Here is an 18,985-nt window from a genome sequence, read left to right as displayed (position 1 = left end):
TGAATTGCGTGACACTACGAATTAGCCAAAAGCCACTTTTTTTCATGATTCAACAATATCATCTTTGTGATTTTGAAGTTTCCTTATGCTGGTATTCTATATATTTCGATTGTTTGCAATGATATAATGGGCAAAGGGTTAGCGGTAGTTTATTATTTGGAAATGTTTGGAATTTGGTTTTTAGTCCAACAAAAATCATCCAAAATGAATACCCGACATGGGCCTACTCGTGCTCTACCTTCTTCGTCCTTGGTAAGGATGGCGATGAGGATCTCCAGAGCAAGGTGGTTCTCTTTCTTAAGAAGAGTATTTCACTACCAGAATGGATCAAGATCTGATCTTAGCTCGAATCCTTTTAATTCAAGCACTTGGATGCTGATGGAATTTATAGTTTTGGTGATTCAAATAAGCATCACAACATTTACTATAGCCATTTCCAAGGAGAAGTCTATTTGGCCAATGAGAATATGGATTGTTCGATATAATATTGGATGTGTTCTTGGTCTGTTGCTACTCTACGGCCACTACCGGCATCATCTCAATCATGGAGATGGTTTTGGCATTTCTGATGTGGAACAACAGAGGGGCAGTGAAGAATCTAGGTATGCTAGCTTTACATACAGTTCACCCCTTCACCTTCTATGATTCATTTATATTTTTCTCTTAAACAAATCATTGGTTTCCATGCGTTGTACTAATAGTGATAACTCATCTGTTGGGATCATTACAAAGATTTGTGAGCTAGTTATAAAACATCATGCAACTAGTTATTGAGGATAAGTCTTTGATTTTGTTCTTTGGGTGGAATTATTGAGGAATTATGCAAACAAGTTAGTAGTGATGAACCCTTAGTGATATGATAAAAGCCTCAAGTTATAACAAATAACTTCAAATCAATTCGATAATGGTTGGTGGTCACTATATTTTGTACTAGGCCACCTTAGAGTTTTAATCGTATTGGCAGCAATATTTAAATGATGAAAAACAAGATACAAACTCATGAATTGCCTGCTTTTAATTTTTTTCACACACAAACAAGTTTCCATAAATTTAGTGGAAGTGTTACAGAGAGTTTTTGACAACTCAAGAGCTTTTCGAAGCCTTCTAATTGATTGCTACAATGGATACAGGATCTCACATCTAATGAACAAATGCCGAACTTCACTAGAATTGTTCTTTGCATTATGGTTTGTGATGGGTAATGTTTGGGTATTTGACTCTCGATTTGGGTCCTTCCATCGAGCCCCAAAACTACACGTGCTATGCATCTCCCTGCTAGCTTGGAATGCAATTTGCTATTCATTTCCATTCCTGCTATTTTTGCTGCTATGTTGTTGCGTGCCAATGATTAGCAACCTCATCGGATACAACATGAATGCGGGGTCAATTGATAGAGGAGCATCCGAGGAGGAAATTTCTCAGCTTCCCAGCATCCGAACTTGCAAATGATGATCCAGTAAGTCTCATTTCTGTCAACTTACACTTACAGATAAGCTAATATCTTTCATAGGACAGAACACATTTAGTAGATTCTAAGTCAAAAGAATATATTGGCGTGTTGAAAGTTGAAGTGCGGATGAGATTGTCGTGTTTTCTTTGTGTTTGTGGTGGGAATGACAGGAATGCTGCATTTGCATAACCAATTACTTGGATAGGGAAGAGTTATGGAGGTTGCCATGTTCACATGTCTTCCACCTCAAGTGCATAGATCAATGGCTCCAAATTACATCTTCTTGTCCTCTTTGTAAACAAGAACTAGGGAGGTAGTACAATATATATATATATATATATTGGGAAACACGTTTTTTGTGGGGTAGTACATATGTTTTGAAGAGTTTCCATTGATTTGGAGTTGCTCACAAGATGGCCTTCACCTGTTGCTTTCACTTTTGTCATGTTAAGTTTATGTGGTGTCAAAGATTTTGATCTGGAAGGCCTTTACAAACTCTTCCCATTGTGTTCCTTCTTCTACCTCAAGATTCTTGGTATGGTGTTAAGGTCAGAAAAATGCATAAATGAATTATATTTATTTGTCATTTATGCTTTACAAAGGGATTGTATTAACATAGATGATGTGGACAGATATTGCCTGGTGTTCCATGGTACAAATAACGCCTCCTTCATCAGAAATCTCTTGGTTCCCTGATGGTCATTATTCTCATAAGGATTGTGCAATATAATTTCTCTAAGTTGAGGGTATGTAAACTTCACCAATCCATATTGCTAATTTGCTTATGTTCTATATTTGTGATGACTTTGATGCAATTGCTAGACATGAATTGCTTTAACTTAATTGCTTTAACCTGGTTATTTTTATCTATATGCTGCACCTAGAGGCTGAGATGGGATGTGTTATCCTTTCTTTTGGTGATTAGATGAGTTACCCAATTAACTGCATTATAGGTGGTTATATTAAAAAATTAATGTATACATGCACCTATGCTTACACATTGTAGATAAAAGACATGAAAAAAAAACCTAGTAGACAAGTTAATTGAAAACTCGAGATCTCACAACATTAGTTCAAAATTTGTTTCACTTAATGTTTTCCTTTATGCATTTTACATTAAAAAAAAACATGCTCGTGTTAATTTTATTTGATTAGGAATCATATATATTTAATGCAATCATATATTTAATGTTGTTTCACTTAATGTAATCAGCTTACCAGCTGCCTTTATTTAATGCAGCCATTATAGCATTAATAAAGTGAATGTACATTGTGGAAATGATGAATGTACATGGAAATAAAGAAAATGATGAATGTACATTGTGGTTGACTTTGAGAACTAAAGAAGAATGTATATGTTTGCAGCAGTTAACATCAATGAAGAATGCATCAAGTTTTGAGAAGAAGAGTTGAAGAATGAAGTTTTAAGATTAAGGCAACTTTGAGATCATGACGAAGGCTAGCAACTTCCAAGGGATGATCAAGGCTTGCTTAGGAAACTCTAGTTACCCTATATTGAAGAGAGGAGGACACCTATAAAACAATATTGATATATTGTGGGGTGTTAAGTAGTACTTTAGACTAAACTATCATCAATTTCAATTTGAGCAATTTTCATTAATGTATGATGTTGGGGATGTTTAAACCATCTATATATATAAATATATATATATATATATTTCAATGATGATTAATTCATGATATTGTATGCTTATTAGGAAATATAATTGATCAGATAGTTTAATGGATTAAACTGATGTTGAAAGCAGGTTGAATTGTATATAGAAAAAATATTTCAATTCATTCCGGCGAGTTACAGCTAAAATATTATAGATGAATTGATTCATTTCCGGCGATTATATCTCGGCAAAATTACTAAGTATCGACAATAATATTTAATGGGAAATACTTTTTTTCGGCTACACAATCTTGCGGCAATAGCTCCATTTCGATTTTTTTTTTCTAAAGATATATATATATATATATATATCTAAGGGCAATGCAAAAGAGCTTAATATATATAATTATGAAGGACCTTCGTGATTTACATATATAGTATTTCAATTAAGAACATTATATTGAAGGCCGACTAGATAATCAGTTTGCTTACCCATCTCAAGTTTTAAATTATGAACTACACTTTATATATATATATATATATAGTTTCCTATTTCAACTTATAATGACTAACTTATAAGGTGGTTCTAAGAACCTGGATTTGATATCAATTAAAGTCATAGCTCATAATTGTAAATACAATATATATTCCTCCATCATAAGTAAGCTGCATCTTATCAATAAAATTTACAAATTAAGTAACGTCCTAATCTTAAAAAATTACATCTTTAATTTGATGATTCCATGATTTTTTTTAATGTTGTACAATTATTTTGGGATATTGAGAGTACTTTGCCGTGTTCTTAATTAATTATGTTGTAGTCATTGATGTTCTTGTAGAAAATGTATACGTTTGATTTGAACAACTGAGTTTTATGTGATAGAGTCTTTGGAGTTTATACTTCATGTATAGTTTGGATGTGATTTTAAATGACATGAACTAATTTCCTAACCCTCTGGATACAGGGTGTTACAGATTATACTTAAATTTTATGGCAAATTCTTACGGAAGGCTTCCGCAGCAAAGCTTGAGTCGTAGATGACAAGTTTCAAGACAAAATGCTATGAATTTTTGTTGACTTTCCAGTAGAGGTCGAGAACTCAATGAACATGTATTCTTGAAGGAAATGTGAGAGATCTAGCGGAAAAGATAAAATTGGTTCCGATGGCTTAGAGTGTCCATCCAATCCGAGATGGACGTCAATCCGTCTACGTCAATTTGAGATGGCTTAGAGTGTTTCCCACACGACCGTCTCTCTTTGTTCTACTTCCCTCTATTTTATTTCTCTTCAGTCTTCATACACGGGATCTGGCCGACGTATCTCAAAATATATGCGAGAGGTGGTCGCTCGACTCTTTAAAATAATAAAATTCATTCAATAACCCTATAGAAGATGCGAAACTTAACTTTCATTGATACGAAGATGTCCTATATATGAGGATTGTATAGGGCTTTGCAGTTACAGATTCAAATATATAACGTTATCAAAATATTCAAAAGTTGAAGTTATAAAATATAATTAAGTATAGTATAAATCGATCTACACCAATTAAAACATCTATCCATGATCACCCAAAGGCTTGCAAAGAAATTTTATATGCAATCAGAGAAGAACATCTATTATCTGCTGGCTGGAGAGCAACAAAGATTTATTTATGAGAAATTTTATTTATCATCTTTTTTATTATAATCATTACAAGAAATATAGGTGCTAAACGCATTTCCTCCACCATAGATGAGGACAATTAATAAAATTAGGATTCCGTCATATTTAAAAAAAAAAACAAAACAAAAAACGCACCGTCTTCCTCCCAAAACCAAAATCCCCCAAAAACCCTTATTTCCTTCACCTTATCCTTCCCCACAAAATCCCCCCGCGTCCCACCCCCAAAAACTTAAAAGCTACACTTTCTCTCTCTCCCCCATCCTCGTCTCAGTAATTCTCCCTCTCCGTGGTTAGGTCGCCGCTCTACACGCTATGCAGCTCCTTCTCTACTCACGAAACCCTGGTAAGCCTCTAAATCCTCTTCTATCTATCTCGGTCTCTATCTGTGTATTCAGTTCCGACTCTCCCTCTCAATAACTATCTCTTCGTACTAAGCCAGTCACCGTGACTAGTGGAGGCCGCCGCAACCTGTCTAGCCTCGTTGCCTCGCTCTGTCGAATCCTCGCTGCAATGCCACCTTGCCCACGAAAATCCAGCCCACCACCACTCCTAGTTGGGTAAGATACTCTCTTGCTTTACCCATGGAACCTAATGTCGTCCATGATTGTGTCTTTTGTGTCTTTGTTTTGGAGTCGGGTGACTTTGACAGGAGAGTCAAAGGGAGTGAACAAATATAAATCAGATGGGGTAGATTTTTTTAATGCTGGTGTTTGACTGGGATTGACTTTAGTTAGAGGAGACAACAGACACCTTGATTTAGGTTTTCCCAATGCATTTTATTCCTCAACTTCTCACAAATGTAGATCAATTACGTTTACATATTTTGCGGATGAAACTACATTCCGGATTTTTTTTTTCATTATAGTAAATAAATGAAGAGTATTGTTATACATAAGTCGGTCTGCTAACATATCACTTATAGTTGGACCCATTATAACTTTAAGAAAAAACAAAACAAAACACCAATCTTTTTTAGCATACCTGATATGGATAGTTTCTATATCAGTGATGTGTTGGGTGTGTAAAAAATAAGACTTATAAATATATTTTCTCATAAATGAATATCATTTTGAATTGTTGTGATTTAACCCAACAAAATGGATGATCAAGCCATGCGCATTAGCCTAGCTAGCAAAAAACATAGAATCGAGATATTGGCATAAACATGTAGAAACCGACAATTATAAATGCCAAGCGTGCAAAAGTAGTTCATATTAAATAATTCACATGCGTATGATGATCTGCAAATGACTAGCTACATATAACAACATTTGGCATTTTAGTAAGGAAAGGGAATTAACTAATTCATATCTTATTGATTTAAGTTTGTCACAAACCTATTTGGCTTGAGTGAGCTTTTGAATACTTTCTCTCTCTATGCTGCTTGGTTGGTATATATTAGGGTGAATGCATTTACCGTGGCAGCTGTTTGATTGGGCCTTGTGGAGCCGATGCTGCAGTGGCGATTGATTAATGTTTGTTTTTTGGTGGAGTAAGTTATTTAATTAATGTGGTTGTTTTTGGCCATGTATTTTGTGGTTCCTCTTGTTGATCAGTACTGGTTGTTTTATTGTAGTAAGATCTTTTTGAGTTTGGCAGCTGCTAGAGCTACCGAGGAAATCCACCGATGATTTCTACCAATTGTGTAATTTTTTTAAACATTTGTTTTTGTTAAAAAAGCTACAAATTCATTAAAAAAATACTTTCTTAACCATTAAGTTAAAAAAAAAAAGTAATTCGATACAAAATTTCGGTGCATGGATATTCCTTGCTCAGGAAAGTTAGACCAAATACCAAAATCGTAAAGATCAAATACTCTCTCAAACACTCCCTCAAGGCTCAAAATGCAATTTATGCCTTGATTGAGTATATAATATTGTAGCTTGATGTGCCAAATTAATAATATTGTTGGGTATGATAGTTTTGGATGTTATGATCTGAAAAAGTAGGCGATAGTTTAAAAGTGCCAAATAAAATTTTGTGAATGATGTACTTAACATGATTGTTAATATAAGTTGTATCTTTACTCATATATGGCGCTTAAGTTTGCTTCCATAATTAGTTTTTGAAAAACATATTGGGCCTCCAATTTCTGGAGTAGAGTCCAAGCTGGCAGTTGCTTATTATTTTCTGATTCATTGGAGTCCAGTTTTCACGTCAGAAGTGTGACGGTATCTTTGTTACGGGCCCAACGATGCTTGCCTAGCTAGTTGTCAAAACCAATAGAAATTTTATACTTCTATCCAATTAATATATAATTTATCATTTTTGTCATTCTATCTTAATATTTAAATATATGTATTTAAATAAAAAGATAAAAATGATAAATCACATTTGATTAGGTAGAGATGTATAGTGTAAGGTTTCATTGTAGACAGACAGACTTGCAGTGTATCCAATAAATCCCCTTCTAAATATGGCTATTTGTTTGAATAATATTGTTGGTGTATCATGATTGCTTGAGTTTGTGAGTTTAAAATGTGAGATTAATCACGAGATTCTAATCCATACAGAGGATAAAAATACGTTAGTAAGGCTGGGTAAGAAATTCTTTCCCCATTGAGTGAAACTTAGGCAACCACTAGGTTGGTTTTATGAGTTGAAATGAACTATCATTAAAGTACTTGGGAAAAGCAGAAACCTGCGTATTGGTTCCCAAAGAAAGAAAAAGAATCTTTTTTATGTGAGTGTGATATTGGAGTTTTAGCTGTTTATGTACAACATTTGACTACTTTTTTAGCCACTTTTAGATTGATTTCTTAATATGTTGTTTCCTAATGAAAACAATTGGGTCATAATTTGGAACAAGTGAAATTGTAGTAAGGTGGTGTCTATCGTGATGATATTTGCAATAAATGAAAAAAAAAAACTATAATTATCTTTCCGTCATTGGCTTTCTATATAACATGGTCTGGAAAAATATACTAATTGGCCATTGTAGAGCATGTTATTTTAGTCGTGCTCATGGTCAATGTCTTCCTCCTGATTATTTGGGTTGGCTGATGAGCATTGAGCTGACATCTACCATAATGGTGTTCAAGTGGCGTATTTTTATCTAGCTCTTTGTTTTCGAACTCTGTTTTTAATATGGATTTTTGCTATTTAGTTTCTTTGAGCAATGCTAGCTAGATATAATTGTAGGAATATATCTAGGATAGGTTTAACTTGCCCATGCAAATTACCTTAATCATAAGTAATCGGGATTGAAGTGAATTACCTTAATAGGAGGATGAACAACTTTGTGTCATCCCTCTTCGAGAGAAGACAAGAAGCTAAGATAAATGGTAATGAAGCAATGGCATATGGGTACAAGATACTAATGAACTCGCTGTACGGTAGATTTGTTATAAATCCACAAAGTACTATAACAGAGGTATGCAATAGGGAAAGATATGACTATTTGACACAGAGGGACGATGAATGATCTAACATCAAGAGTAGAGTGGGAGTTGGAATTACCTTAATCAGGTTCTAATTAACAAAATAATATACACTCTTGACACCCTTTCTTACCACTTATCTTCATACCTACAAGTACCTTTGCTTTTGCTTATTATTGCACACCTCTAATAATATATATGCTTATAAGTTTAAATACATATGCCTGTTTGCACCCAGACATGGTAGCCACAACCCACTAAACAACTTTTCCCTTACATTAGATAATTCTATGTGGCGTTGTGCTGAATTTATCCCTTACTAAACAACTTCCCCTCCTCTACTTGTTTCTAGATGGATAAGAGTTGGATGCAAATCACTGATATATTTGGATCTAGGGAATATGCTAAAGGAGTTAAGGAGTTCATTAACTTGGCCCGATCTCAAGTAATTACTTCCTACGTATAGGCCAGGTAGAGAGACACTTGATCATTAAAGGTATTGAGAAGAATTACACGACGTGGATTTTCCATGGCGAGGAGGAAGATTTAATCATAAGTGATGATGATGATGATCTACATGATCCCTAAGAAGAGGATGATTACATTGATGACATCGATGTTATGTTACAAGATTTTCGAGCTGGGACATTTCCTAATGTTCCCATAACTGAGTCATTCCATACTGAGGGTCCGCCATCGGTTGATCCTAAATCATCAACAACTTTCGACCAGTTGTTGGCTAATTCTTGGCGTCCCCTTTATGAAGGTTGTACAAAGTATTCTAAACTATCATTCACTGTCAAGTTGCTGCATATCAAAACACTGGGTGGTTGGAGTGTAAAGTCTTTCGACATGCTTTGTCACTTGCTAAAGTCAGCTTTTCCCAATGCCCTTTTGCCAAACTCATATCAAGAGTCACGTAACTTGGAAAAAGGCATGGGCTTTACTTATACCAAGATACATGTTTGTCTGAATGACTGCATACTTTATTGGAGGGAAAATGTAGATAAAGATGAGTGTCCGAAATGTAAACTCCCAAGGTGGAAATTCAACGAAAGTAAGCAAAGACGAATTCCTCAAAAGGTTCTAGGACATTTCCCGTTGAAGCCAAGGTTGCTGAGATTGTTTATGTCACAGAAAACAGCAACTAATATGCTGTGGCACAAGGATCAGCGCGTTATTCAGCAGGGTATTCTAAGTCATCCAGCTGACTCTGAGGTGTGGACAACATTTGATCAAGTGCATGCTTGGTTCGCGAAAGATCCAAGAAATATCAGGCTTGGTTTAGCTAGTGACGGTTTCAACCCATTTAATAATTTGGCTAAGCCTTACAGCGTATGGCCAGTGATTCTTGTCCCTTACAACTTGCCCCCATGGTTATGTATGAAAGATCCATTTTTTATCACTTCACTCTTGATTCCTAGACCAAGATCACCGGGAAATGAAATCGATGTTTATCTTCAGCCTCTAATAGATGAATTGATTGATCTATGGGATAATGGTGTTGATACATACGATGCAAAGGCCAGAGAGACTTTCCGATTGCATGCAGCATTGCTATGGACAATCAATGACTTCCCTGGTTATGGAAACCTCTCCGGGTGGAGCACTAAGGGGAAGATGGCATGTCCATCGTGCAAGGAAGAAACAGATTCAATGTGGTTGACATATAGCTGAAAACATTGTTACATGGGTCATCGCCGATTCTTGCCACCGGACCACATCTGGAGAAAGAAAAAGACTATTTTTAATGGCTATGCAGAGCATCGCGACCCGCCTATGATGTATTCTGGAGAAGATATACTGATTCAACTTCAAGATATTCCTGATGCAAATTTTGGTAAAGGCATTAAGAAAAGAAAGTGTGCCATAGACGAGTTTAATTGGACCAAAAAAAGTATCTTCTTTCAATTGCCGTATTGGTCGACTATAAAGATTAGACATAATCTAGATATAATGCACATTGAGAAGAACATTTGTGACAACATCTTAGGAACTTTGATGAATATCTCCGGAAAAACTAAAGATCATCCTAATGCACAACGTGATCTTTCCAATCTCAATATAAGGAAGGAGTTACACCTTATTCAGGATAATACACGCATTAGTATGCCACATGCATGTTATACGTTGTATGGAGTTGAGCGGACTGGTTTCTGTAATTGGTTGCGAGGTGTGACATTCCTAGATGGATTCGCTTCAAACATTGCCAGATGTGTTAGTGTACCTGATTGTAAAATCTCAGGGATGAAAAGTCATGATTGCCATATTTTCATGCAAAGGTTACTTTCTGCTGCAATTTCTGGATACTTACGCCAAGATGTTCGATTGGCACTAACTAAGTTAAGCACTTTTTTCAAAGAATTGTGTGCTAGAACATGTAAGGTGGATGTCTTAGAGCAGCTTCAAGCTGATATTGCCATCATTCTCTGCAAGTTTGAGATGGTTTTTCCGCCTACCTTCTTTGATGTAATGGTGCACTTAGCCTACCATTTGCCACGTATGGCTCTGCTTGTAGGATTAGTTCAATATAGGTGGAAGTATCCTTTCGAGAGGTATTTTAGAAAATTCAAGAGATATGTTAAGAATAAAGCCTGCCCGGAAGGTTCAATAGTCGAGGCCTATATCCATGTAGAATGCTTGAATTTTTGTTCCATGTACCTCCACGATGTCGAGACTAGATTCAATCCCCTCGAACGTAATGTTGATGAAGGAGATGAGGGTGTACGAGAGGGACTATGTGTTTTTTCATAGAAGGTGTGCCCCATGGGTTTTGCTTCACGTCACCGATTAGACAATAACATTTTCATAAAAGCCAGATGGCATGTTCTTAATAATTGTACAGAGATTGATCTATACCTTAAGTAAGTAACCAAACTACTTACCAACTTAGTAATTTTCAATTCTAAAGATACTGATTTACGTTGCATCTCCTACACATACTTAACCGCTCGAGTTCTTTTGTCTAGTGAGCACTACATGCAAATCAGTGAAGAGTATCCTGATGATGTCGATAGTATGCATGCTGCAAAATTCCCAGATTGGTTCAAGTCACATGTAGGGAAATTCATTTAGAAGTTCACCCCTATATGAGTTTTGAATATGTTTAGCTTTACTTTATGCGGTTCCTTGCTTCAACTTGTGATAGATTCAAAGTCTGCGTGCTGATAATCCCGGAGAAGTTTCGGAGGATCTATATGCCCTAGCATGTGGTCCTGACCCTTGGGGTGCATCCTATTCAGGTTGCATAACCAATGGTATAAGATTTCACAAAAAAAATCGTGAAGAACATCGTTGCACCCAAAACTCAGGTGTCATGGTGATTAGTGAACAACCAAGATCTAAAAAGCTTGAGTTCTTTGGTAGACTAACAGACATTTTGGAAATCCGCTACATGGGTTGGCGTCGTGTTTACTTATTCAAATGTGAATGGTTCGACATCTCTGATTCCAAACAAGGGATATGTGTGGCAAAACATTTTATTAGTGTGAATATGTCTCGGACAGCTTATAAGGACGACCCTTTTGTTTTGGCATGCCAAGCGTCGTAGGTGTTTTACCTAAAAAATCGCAGCATCCGTTGTGATTGGTATATAGTGCAAAAGGTCAAAGGTCGTTTTGTCTATGACCTTCCACGAAAACCCCTAATTGAAGATGATGCATCTGATTCTAGAGACGTTGATGCATACCAAGAGGATAATTCTGGTGATGCTTACGTGAATGTCCATGCTGATGACATTCCACTGCAAACAAACATGCACAGGCCTAATGTTGAGCCGGAGCAGATTGAAGTTGACACATCGGTAATGCAAAGGTCAAATTGCAACCAGTTTGAGAGGGGGTTTATCAATGACGATACAAGTGAAGACAGTTCTTCTCACAGCACCGAAGTGGAGGGTAGCATAGAAGAAGATAGTCTCTCAAAGGATGAGATGAACTAGCCACTTCAAAGTTGGTAATTACACTGTGTCTCCATACAACCCATTTTGTTTGGCTTATCCTAAATATCATTTCTCAAATTAAAGACCCATCTTTTCCGTCTCTCGCAGGAACATCAAGGTCGTTAGCAGTGTGCAATTTACTTCAAGAATAGGGGATCTTCCATTGAATGGATGTGTAATTTGCTTGAGAATTATTTAGTTTGTTATCTTTTGCCAATTTAGCCAAGTTTGTAATGACAGCAAACTAGGAGGCATTACTTCCTAAATGTCCTGGTTAATTTATGAAGAATTAGCTAGCCAGCATAAGCAAATTATTAATTAGAGGCCATTGTAGATCGATAGATCGAAGCTAGCCACTATATATTATCCATGATCAATTGATGTCTTCTTTTTATTAACTTCATGTAAAAATATTTATGACACATGATAATTTTCATAATATATAGATAAATACTATATATTGGCCGGATGAAGACGTAGACTACCACCTATATATCATTGCTTCCCGATTTCATGCTTAATTTGTTCCAGCTTCTTCTGCAGGGCCTAGTTTCCCCAATCTGTATCCTAGTCATGGGGCGCCATGCATGGTTTCCCACTGAATTCGGATTATTTCCAAACATGTATCTTTTGTTCTGATCTGGCTACCAACTATAGATCTCTTGATCTCTCTACCGCCCTCTCTGTTTACATGAATATTAATGTTCTTTAATTAAGCTGCTAATTAATTATAACAACTTTTCCTGGCTGCCGATCAAGCCAACGTGTGCAGTGGCCAGCAAGCTACCCGCCCGATGTTATTGAAGTCTTGTATTATTACCCTGGTAGGTTGATTTTCTTGTCGCTGGTTTGTTGGGCACACCCCGTAGGTGTTGCAGAAAAAGTTTTCAGAGCCTTAAAAGGTACCATTACTATCTGATATTTCTGCAATATCTTTGTCTCTCTTTTTCTGGGAGGGGGTTGAGTATATATATATCAATTATATTATTATATCATATCATTCTAACTTCAATATGTTTTGCTTTTATTACTATATATTTAGTTTGAGTCTCTCGCCGATCGATGATCTCTTCATGCCCTTCTAACTGATCTCACTGTAGAACTAATTCCAAGTACTTCCTCCTAAAAAACTGTTCATTCACTGTATGTATGCCCTCTCATTAATCAATTAGAAACACCATATTATATATATATATATGATCATATATCACTTGCGCGCGCTACAAAACAAAAGTCACTTGCATATATATATATATACATATATATTAATGATCATGAGTACTAGGACAGACAACTCGAACTTTAGAATTTTAGCAGTCTCTTCATGCTGTTTTGAGTTTTGCTAATTCGTTTATCATCATCATTATATATAATTGTCTTTTTTCGTAACCTAGCTAGCAGCTTGCTGCTTGATGTCTATGTCGCCCTTGAAATTGAAAGTAAGGTTAAAGATTAATTATTCTGGTTGGTTCTAGTAGTACTACTGGTCACAAACTAAACAGTTAAGCAGCCTTTTATTTATTTTTTCCAGCAACATTCCAAGCTGGACTTTATTATATATTATGTACAACGTCCTTGTACAAAGCCATCGAAATGAGGGTAAATATTGATGCATGAACCTCTCTAGCTAGCCACGTCGAAATTTCCTAATTCGCATGTGTTGGAATTCGATGATCTGTGCATGCATGCCGCAACAAATTATTTACCATTGGGCGTACAGTACTAGTAGTTTATATATACGTACGTTCCTATTAATTTGATCCCATCATGTCGCATCACATGCATTAATTATATGCTCAGAGGCAATATCAAATTGAAATTAAATTAGTATATATATATATATATATATATAGGATATTGTACATTTGTTATTGACTTATTGTAGCAGTACTACCTACTCGCCTTAACAACTTTCAAAACTGTTCAAATTAATTGAGGACCTTATGATAATTAAATTGGATATTACGAATTGAACCATGCCTTGCTTTGATAATCTTATGAAACTGTCTCACCAATCAGGACAAAACTAACCACTATTTGCTTCATGATCTTAGAAATCACTCAGAGTTTTGTTTGCCTAAAATATATATAATCTAGTATATATTCTGTAATTTGAATATTACTGCATAATTAAATTAGATGACATTAGGAAAGATATTGGACTTTTAATTTTTTTCCTCTTTCTACAATATCATGTGCATGACCTAATTATAATTGCCTGTGTTGCAATATCATACTTAAAATTAACATATTATAACTAACTGAGTTGATCATGTTATTAAACTTGTTCATGTTTCATACTGTGTGACGTTGCTTAAGTCAATAAAGAGTAATGGTGCCAAAAATATTAATACTTAAGAGGGCAGAGAATCATGTACAAGATCAACTTCATATATAAGGCTTTTACCTAGCATTTCTCTCTCTCTCTCTCTATATATATATACACTCATTGATCAATGACTGATCAAGCTGCATATATATTTTTGAGACATCTTCCCCATTAATTAAGGAGAATATGATCTTCTCCATTACACTTGAGATTAATGGATATAATACATATAGTGTAAAATATTGATCAGTCTTTTGATCATTTCAGATTATATATCATGCTGACAAGTACTGAATTAATTAAAATACTTCATAGTTTACACTAGATATAATATATATATATATATATAGAGAGAGAGAGAGAGAGAGGTGACCAGTGCATGCACTAGCTACTAGTTATACTCATGTTAATTCTGCATAATATCACAGGTTGAACTACATTTGCAGGGAATTAGGGATCAATTTTGCAATCAGTCTGCAAGTACGTACTAGCATGCATATTTGCCATAAAAATTAAGAATGTTTTTCCTTTTTCTTTTCGTTTACTATACTAGATGTACATTTATAATATCCGGTAGCTTGCATAATATATTGCATGGTAAAGTACTAGTACTCATGCAGAAGCATTATATTTGAGACAGACTCTAGATCTACATTCAATCACGAGATTAATTTGTAATCCATGCAAGTATTAATTCAAAATATAGCTCTAGCTAGCAAGCTAGGTTGAAAACAGCTAATTAATTGGTTTTACAATTCTCACGTACAGAAATGCATGGTAATTAAGTTATCATCTTGTTTCTTTTCTTTGACTGGAACAAGGGATATTGTTGGCGCTGAGATCAGAAATATCTGATTATGATTTTCATGACTAACTGATCATAATTAATATCTGCTCAAGATCATTAGGTTTTTATATGTTAAACAAGACCCATGCATGATGCATGAGCTTCCATGAATGTTGAAGCCAAAAACTCATGAAGGGTTTCTGTGAATTACACACACACAAACACATAGACATATATATATATATATATATATATATATATAGGTCATGTGTATAAAGCATGAGCTGATGATCACTAGATTATGCATGTTTATTAAGTATATATGAACTAGCTAGCTTGTCATGGTTATCCAAATTAATTGGATACTTCTATATATATATATATATATATATATATATATATATATATATATATATTCTGTAATTTTACTGGGTTTGAGAGGCAGGGCATGATCATTTGCATAAAGAATGATCTAATTATCTAATTAGATTACAACTTGAATACAATTCTAGTACCCCGGCCGTTAGCAGTGTGCAATTTACTTCGAGAATAGGGGATCTTCCATTGAATGGATGTGTAATTTGCTTGAGAATTATTTAGTTTGTTATCTTTTGCCAATTTAGCCAAGTTTGTGATGACAGCACAATAGGAGGCATTACTTCCTAAATGTCCCGGTTAATTTGGACCATTCCCTTAAACAAATAGTAGCATGATGATGAACTAATTGTAATATTCTAAACTAAAGTATAATCATATATAAATAATTGTATCCTTTTAGTGTGATTGTAGGAATAATATTGGTTGTTCAGTTTTTTTGGCAAGCATACTGCGTAGAAGTTTGTTTATATCGCGTGCTTCATCAATGTCGATAACTGGAAGAGGTAGAGGTCGATCAAGCGGCGTGAGCTACGGTCAGGGGAGATCTTAGAGCAATGATGAAGTTTGGAATAAAGTACCCATTGCTGCGATGGATCTTAGAGATGACTCACCCTCAAGCTCATATGACTTAACCGATCCACCTAATGTCGTCCTAAGCACAGAACCGAATGACATGCCAGCAGTTGATTCGTCACTATGCACAAACCCATCTGGTATTAATCTAATTTATATTTATATTGTTTTACATTTTGGATATTGTTTTACATTATACGTTTAACATGTTGATTAATTTAATTATTGAACTATGATGACATTTTCACTCTTGGAAACAATCTAGTACCACTTCACCAGAAGCGTGGGCGAGGAGCTGCAAAGAGCACAAAGTTTGAAAAGGTGCGAAAGTATGGAAAGATACCCTTGAGGATAAAGGACGGTGAAACTGCACCTTGTTGTGAAAACGCTACCTTGTTTACTACAAGGGTTACCTGGTTGGTCAAGCACCATGTGGACTTGAGTCATGCTAGCTGGCACGATGTAACAGCTAATGAGAAGGAAGAATTAATTACAAGCATTCAGGTAAAAGTAGGAGAATGCAATACATGTTCAAATAGAGTAGATGAAAGCCTAACATTGGTAATGTAAAACTCGGGGCTGGGAGATTATAATTAATACTCTTGATGTTTGTCTGTAGGCTGACTTCATCCTCGACTAGACTAAGAAGAACCATCGTGATACGGTTACGAAGACACTACGCAAGGGGTTTAATCATATTCGCTATGATTTACATAGAACCTACAAGCAATATAAGGGCAATGAAGAAGCACTTGCGAATGTGCTACCATCGGTGACACCAGCCACTTGGGTAAAGTTATGTGCTCAATATTCAAGCGATGACTTTAAGGTAAGTTGGTGGAATTTTTTGGTAAAATAGTCACCTGTATTAAATGTTAGTTAGAGTGGTTAGTTTTTGTTAAAATAGTCAACTATATCTACTTATGTTTTTAGTCATATAATCCTCTTGACACCTCTACATTCAATGGATGTATATCATGTCCTATGTGATTGCAGCGGATGTCTGAACGAAATAAAAGTAATGGGGAGAAGCAACAAAACAATTACACGACTGGATGAAGGTCATTTGGGCGGCTAATGGAGATGAGGGTAAGTCTCCATTTTGGTTGCAAGATGCACACCGACTATATGTAACATTATTATTTCTTTGTGCTGCGTGATATGTTAGGCTTCTTCAAAGTTGTGTATTTCCTTTGTGTTCTCTATATATGAATGACTAATATAATTACTTGCACATTTAGTTATGAAAAAACAGAAAAAACACTCAACAATCGTTATTGTTTGTACTTTGTAAGTCTAATCCCATCAATTAATTTGATACCTTGAATGAGAGTTTTATCTTGCAGATTTGAGTTCCATTGTGAATGCTAGCTACTTATACTCTTTTAATTTGTACTCCATAATGGTGTTCATATATTCAATCTAAGTTAGTGTGTAATTTATTTTATTTACAGTCTGGGAATGAGGAGGATTTGGTTAATTTCTTTAAAGACGTCAGGTGGTCAAAGAAGAATGACAAATTTGTGACTCCCATGACGGAAGAGAAATATGTGAGTGTTAATTATTAAGTAAAATCCCATGATGTTCGAGATAAACTGATGTCTATATTTTTAGTGCTAAGTGCATATTACGAGCAATTAACCTGTGTGATGTTTTCCAATGGTTGATAGAATGAGATGGCAGCAAAGATGGTAGAGCTGGAGCTTGAGAAGCAAACTAAGGAGGCTGCAGCAACAATATTTAAGGAAGTTTTGGGCCACAGGCCAGGGTATGGACGGGGACTCGGCGAGATGGTTATTCCCGAGTCATCTAGACAATCAACTAATGCCCGAATAGTATAATTAACTGAACGTGCAGAAAGAAGTGAGAAAGAAACTGCACATTATAAGGCTTTACATGATGACTTACGAGCGAATGTCATGTTATTAATGGAGAAACAAGACAAGTACAACAAGTTTATGGAGAGATATGAGTTAGAGAGGCAGACCCAGGGAGAGTCTCATAGAGAGACTCAGGGACGTGCATAGCCAGTTACTAAATTTGAGGGTAACAATTTTTTGTTAATTTTGGTAAGGAGATGAAACTTAAAATAATATAACAACAAAATGTCTCCCATATCTCCAGAACCTCCTCTTTTGTACATCAGTTTCTTGTGTGGGGTAGGTAGTATATTTTTTGGTTGAGGATATTTTGTAGCTTTTGTCTGGCGATGTACGTTGCTTTTGCCACCGACATGCACATTGGAAGTTCTTGGTCATCAATGTACGATGAAATTGCTATAGCAAGGTAAGTTATCAGTACATACGTAGCATTTTAATAATATTATTAGTACCTGACGGACCTGTAGATTTTCAGTTATTCTTGTTCTGACATTGTTGCTTTTTATGTATCTTTCAACAACTATATGACTAAGAATAAATAACTTGTTTCATCATTGTTCTGAAAATTTTTTCTATTTGGTCAATGAAGTTGCTGAATGCGAGATATCATAGAGGAAATCACCTTGGGTGAGTGCAGCGGACTTGGTATTTACCAGTTCCAATAAGCGCAAATTATGTACTTCTCATATAAAAAATCATAAGTGCATATGGTTTTTCACCTATATAATTTGTTCTTTTTGGTACGTACTTTGTTTGGCAGGATCAAATTGCCAAATGTTGGATTTTTCTCTCATTGGGTACTGTGATTTTGGAAGCTAGCTTTATACCAGACTAAAGAGCTAGCGTACATAGAGACTTTCTGAAATGGACTCGTTAGTCTTCTAAATCATGTATAAGGTAGCTCCAATTTCAGGTGAGACCCTTGTATTAATTGTCAAAGAGTTTCTACGTGTTCTATATATGTACATAATATATACATAGTTG

The 18,985-nt window shown here is 35.4% G+C and overlaps 1 pseudogene; it reads left to right on the top strand.

Moving 5' to 3' along the window:
• The first annotated feature begins 204 nt into the window (after positions 1–204).
• On the top strand, positions 205–1,767 carry LOC108991088 (annotated as a pseudogene).
• The last annotated feature ends 17,218 nt before the right edge of the window (positions 1,768–18,985 follow it).

This window comes from Juglans regia, chromosome 1, assembly GCF_001411555.2.
Source record: "Juglans regia cultivar Chandler chromosome 1, Walnut 2.0, whole genome shotgun sequence".
NCBI classification, from domain to species: domain Eukaryota; kingdom Viridiplantae; phylum Streptophyta; class Magnoliopsida; order Fagales; family Juglandaceae; genus Juglans; species Juglans regia.
Note: the sequence above shows the minus strand (reverse complement) of the source record. Positions and strands in the feature narration are given on the sequence as shown.